Source organism: Mobula birostris, chromosome 1 (genome assembly GCF_030028105.1).
Source record: "Mobula birostris isolate sMobBir1 chromosome 1, sMobBir1.hap1, whole genome shotgun sequence".
NCBI classification, from domain to species: Eukaryota; Metazoa; Chordata; class Chondrichthyes; order Myliobatiformes; family Myliobatidae; genus Mobula; species Mobula birostris.
Window position 1 is genome coordinate 149,306,405 of NC_092370.1, and position 6,000 is coordinate 149,312,404.

Here is a 6,000-nt window from a genome sequence, read left to right on the forward strand (position 1 = left end):
TTGCACCTGGTTATTGTAGGGACTGGCTCCGTGTATGGTTTGTGCCAATGTAAGGACTGGGTCCATGTGTCTGTTGTGCCTGTGTAAGGACCGGGTCAGTGTGTGGGCTGGGTCAATGTAAGGGCTGAGTCAGTGTAAGGGCTGGATTAGTGTATGGGCTGGGCCAGTGTCAGGACTCGGTCAGTGTACGAGCTGGGTCAGTGTAAGGGCTGGATCAGTGTAAGGACTGGGACAGTGTAAGGGCCGGGTCAGTGTAAGGACCGGCTCACTGTAAGGGCTAGATCAGTGTAACGGATTGTTCAGTGTAAGGACATGGGCAGTGTCAGAGCTGGATAATTGTAAGGGCTAGGTCAGTGTAATGGCTGGGTCAGTGTAAGGGCTCTGTCAGTGTAAGGGATTAGTCAGTGTAAGGACTGGGTCAGTGTAAAGGCTAGGTCTGTGTAAGAGCTGGGTCAATGTAAGGGCTGGGTCTGTGTAAGGACTAGGTCTATGTAAGGGCTGGGTCAGTGTAAGGAAAGTTCCATGTAACGGCTGGATTAGTGTAAGATCTGGGTCAGTGTAAGGTCTGTGTCAGTGTAAGGGCTGGGTCAGTTTAAAAGCTGAGTCAGTGTAAGGACAGGGTCAGTGTAAGGGCTGGGTCATTGTAAGGAAAGTTCAGTGTAAGGACTGGCTCAGTGTAAGGACTGGGTCAGGGTGGGACTGCATCACTGTACGGAATGTGTCGGTGTAAGGATGTGTCAGTGAAATGAATAGGTCACTGTAATGAATGGGTCAGTGTAAGGACGGGTCAGTGTTTGCACCTGGTTATTGTAAGGACTGGCTCCGTGTATGGTTTGTGCCATCGTAAGGGCTGGGTCAGTTTAAGGGCTGGGTCAGTGTAAGGGCTGCAAAAAATGTATGGACTGCGGCAGTTTAAGGACTGGGTCTGTGTAAGGACCTGGGCAGTATGAAGGCTGGGTCAGTGTGAGGACTGGGTGATTTTAAGTGCTGGGTCAGTGTAAGGGCCGGGTCAATGTACCAGCCCGGTCAGTGTAAGGGCCGGATCAGTGTATAGGCTGGGTCATTGTTAGGGCTGGGTCAGTGTAAGAGCTGGGTCAGTGTAAGGGCTGGAAAAACGTATGGACTGAGTCAGTTTAAGGACTGGCTCTGTGTAAGGGCTGGATCTGTGTTAGGACCTGGGCAGTGTGAAGGCTGGGTCAGTGCTAGGGCTGGGTGATTTTAAGGGCTGAGTCAGTGTAAGGGCTGGGATAGTGTAAGGGCAGGGACAGTGTAAGTGCTGTGTCTGTGTAAGGGCTTGGTCAATGTGAGGGCTGGGTCAGTGTAAGGACTGGCTCAGCGTCAGGACTGGGTCAGAGTACGGGCTGGGTCAGTGTAAGTTCAGGTCTGTCTAAATTCTGGGTAAGTGTAAGGACTGGCTGACTGTAAGGACTGAATCACTATATCGAATGGGTTGGTGTAAGGATGGGTCGATGTAAGGATGTGTAAGTATAATGAATGGGTCAGTGTAATCAATGGGTCTGTGTAAGGACAGGACAGTGTTTGGACCTGGTTATTGTAAGGACTTACTCCGTGTATGGTTTGTGCCATTGTAAAGACTGAGTCAGTGTAAGGACCTAGGCAGTATGAAGGCTGGGTCAGTGTTAGGGCTGGGTGATTTTAAGGGCTGAATCAGTGTAATGGCTGGAGCAGTGTAAGGGCCAGGTAATTGTAAGGGCCACATCAGTGTAAGGTCCGAAGTAGTGTATAGGCCGGAGCAGTGTATGGTGTGTGCCAGTGTAAGGACTGCGTATGTGTGTCAATTGTTCCTGTGTAAGGACCGGGTCAGTGTAAGGTCTGGGGCTGTGTAAGTGCATGGTTAGCGTGTGGGCCAGGTCAGCATAAGGGCTGGATCAGTGTAAGGACTGGGTCTGTGTATAGGCGGGGTCAGTGTAAGGACTGGATCAGTGTAAAGGTTGGGTCAGTGTAAGGGCCGGATCAGTGTAAGGACTGGATCAGTGTAACGACTGGATCAGCGTAAGGGTTTGTCGGTGTAAAGGCTGGGTCAGTGTAAGAACTAGATCAGTGTAACGACTGGATCAGCATAAGGGTGGGTCAGTGTAAGGGCTTGATCATTGTAAGTGTTCGGTCAGTGTCAGGGCTGGATCAGTGTAATGGTTTGGTCAGTGTAAGCGCTGGGTCTGTGTAAGGGCTCGATCAGTGTTAGGGCTGGATGAGTGTATGGGCTGGGTCAGTGTACCAGCTGGGTCAGTGTACCAGCCTGGTCAGTGTAAGGGCTGAACTAGTGTAAGGGCAGGGATAGTGTAAGTGCTGGGTCTGTGTAAGGGCTGGGTCAGTGTAAGGACTGGCTCAGTGTGAGGTCTGGGTCATTGTAAGGAAAGTTCAGTGTAATGATGGGGTTAGTGTAAGGACTGGCTCAGTGTCAGGACTGGGTCAGAGTAAGGTTTCAGTCAGTGTAAGGTCAGGCCTGTCTAAGTTCTGGGTAAGTGTAAGGCCTGGCTGACTGTAAGGACTCGATCACTATACCGAATGGGTCGATGTAAGGATGTGTCAGTATAGTGAATGGGTCAGTGTAATCAATGGGTCCGTGTAAGGACGGGTCAGTGTTTGCACCTGGTTATTGTAAGGACTGGCTCTGTATATGGTTTCTGCCACCGTAAGGGCCGGGTCATTGTAAGGGCCGGATCAGTGTATGGTTTGTGCCAGTGTAAGGACTGGATCAGTGTAAAGGTTGGGTCAGTGTAAGGGCCGGATCAGTGTAAGGACTGGATCAGTGTAACGACTGGATCAGCGTAAGGGTTTGTCGGTGTAAAGGCTGGGTCAGTGTAAGAACTAGATCAGTGTAACGACTGGATCAGCATAAGGGTGGGTCAGTGTAAGGGCTTGATCATTGTAAGTGTTCGGTCAGTGTCAGGGCTGGATCAGTGTAATGGTTTGGTCAGTGTAAGCGCTGGGTCTGTGTAAGGGCTCGATCAGTGTTAGGGCTGGATGAGTGTATGGGCTGGGTCAGTGTACCAGCTGGGTCAGTGTACCAGCCTGGTCAGTGTAAGGGCTGAACTAGTGTAAGGGCAGGGATAGTGTAAGTGCTGGGTCTGTGTAAGGGCTGGGTCAGTGTAAGGGCCGGGTCATTGTAAGGGCCGGATCAGTGTATGGTTTGTGCCAGTGTAAGGACTGCATATGCGTGTCGATTGTTCCTGTGTAAGGACCGGGTCAGTGTAAGGTCTGGAGCTGTGTAAGGGCCTGGTCTGTGTGTGGGCCAGGTCAGCATAAGGGCTGGGTCAGTGTAAGAGCTGGATCAGTGTAAGGGCTGGGTCTGTGTAAGGGCTGGGTAAGTGGAGGGGCAGGATCAGTGTTAGGGCTGGATGAGTGTAAGGACTGGGTCAGCGTTGGGACGGTATCAGTTTAAAGACTAGATCAGTGTAAGGACTGGGTCAGTGTAATGGTAGGTCAGTGTAAGGGCTGGATCATTGTAAGAACATAGAACATAGAATAGTACAGCACAGTACAGGCCCTTCGGCCCACAATGTTGTGCTGACCCTCAAACCCTGCCTCCCATATAAGCCCCCACCTTAGATTCCTCCATATACCTGTCTAGTAGTCTCTTAAACTTCACTAGTGTATCTGCCTCCACCACTGACTCAGGCAGTGCATTCCACGCACACTCTCTGAGTAAAAAACCTTCCTCTAATATCCCCCTTGAACTTCCCACCCCTTACCTTAAAGCCATATCCTCTTGTATTGAGCAGTGGTGCCCTGGGGAAGAGGCGCTGGCTATCCACTCTATCTATTCCTCTTATTACCTTGTACACCTCTATCATGTCTCCTCTCATCCTCCTTCTCTCCAAAGAGTAAAGCCCTAGCTCCCTTAATCTCTGTTCATAATGCATACTTTCTAAACCAGGCAGCTTCCTGGTAAATCTCCTCTGAACCCTTTCCAATGCTTCCACATCCTTCCTATAGTGAGGTGACCAGAACTGGACACAGTACTCCAAGTGTGGCCTAACCAGAGTTTTATAGAGCTGCATCATTACATCGCGACTCTTAAACTCTATCCCTCGATTTATGAAAGCTAACACCCCATAAGCTTTCTTAACTACCCTATCCACCTGTGAGGCAACTTTCAGGGATCTGTGGACATGTACCCCGAGATCCCTCTGCTCCTCCACACTACCAAGTATCCTGCCATTTACTTTGTACTCTGCCTTGGAGTTTGTCCTTCCAAAGTGTACCACCTCACACTTCTCCGGGTTGAACTCCATCTGCCACTTCTCAACCCACTTCTGCATCCTATCAATATCTCTCTGCAATCTTTAACAATCCTCTACACTATCTACAACACCACCAACCTTTGTGTTGTCTGCAAACTGGCCAACCCACCCTTCTACCCCCACATCCAGGTTGTTAATAAAAATCACGAAAAGTAGAGGTCCCAGAACAGATCCTTGTGGGACACCACTAGTCACAATCCTTCAATCTGAATGTACTCCCTCCACCACCACCCTCTGCCTTCTGCAGGCAAGCCAATTCTGAATCCGCCTGGCCAAACTTCCCTGGATCCCATGCCTCTAACTTTCTGAATAAGCCTACTGTGTGGAACCTTGTCAAATGCCTTATTAAAATCCATATAGATCACATCCACTGCACTACCCTCATCTAAATGCCTGGTCACCTCCTCAAAGAACTCTATCAGGCTTGTTAGACACGATCTGCCCTTCACAAAGCCATGCTGACTGTCCCTGATCAGACCATGATTCTCTAAACCTATAGATCCTATCTCTAAGAATCTTTTCCAACAGCTTTCCCACCACAGACATAAGGCTCACTGGTCTATAATTATCCGGACTATCCCTACTACCTTTTTTGAACAAGGGAACAACATTCGCCTCCCTCCAATCCTCCGGTACCATTCCCGTGGACAACGAGGACATAAAGATCCTAGCCAGAGGCTCAGCAATCTCTTCTCTCGCCTTGTGGAGCAGCCTGGGGAATATTCCGTCAGGCCCCGGGGACTTATCTGTCCTAATGTATTTTAACAACTTCAACACCTCCTCTCCCTTAATATCAACATGCTCCAGAACATCAACCTCACTCATATTGTCCTCACCATCATCAAGTTCCCTCTCATTGGTGAATACTGAAGAGAAGTATTCATTGAGGACCTCGCTCACTTGCACAGCCTCCAGGCACATCTTCCCACCTTTATCTCTAATCGGTCCTACCTTCACTCCTGTCATCCTTTTTTTCCTCACATAATTGAAGAATGCCTTGGGGTTTTCCTTTACCCTACTCGCCAAGGCCTTCTCATGCCCCCTTCTTGTTCTTCTCAGCCCCTTCTTAAGCTCCTTTCTTGCTTCCCTATATTCCTCAATAGACCCATGTATGCTGCCTTCTTCCACCTGACTAGATTTTCCACCTTACTTGTCACCCATGGTTCCTTCACCCTACCATTCTTTAGCTTCCTCACCGGGACAAATTTATCCCTTAGAGATCTCTAAACATCGACCACATGTCCATAGTACATTTCCCTGCAAAAACATCATCCCAATTCACACCCGCAAGTTCTAGCCTTATAGCCTCATAATTTACCTTTCCCCAATTAAAAATTTTCCTGTCCTCTTTGATTCTATCCTTTTCCATGATAATTATAAAGGCCAGGGAGCGGTGGTCACTGTCCCCCAGATGCTCACCCACTGAGAGATCTGTGACCTGACCCGGTTCATTACCTAGTACTAGATCTAGTATGGCATTCCCCCTGGTCGGCCTGTCCACATACTGTGACAGGAATCCCTCCTGGACACACTTAACAAACTATGCCCCATCTAAACCCTTGGAACTAATCAGGTGCCAATCAATATTAGGGAAGTTAAAGTCACCCATGATAACAACCCTGTTATTTTTGCACCTTTCCAAAATCTGCCTCCCAATCTGCTCCTCTGTATCTCTGCTGCTACCAGGGGACCTATAGAATACCCCCAGTAGAGTAACTGCTCCCTTCCTGTTCCT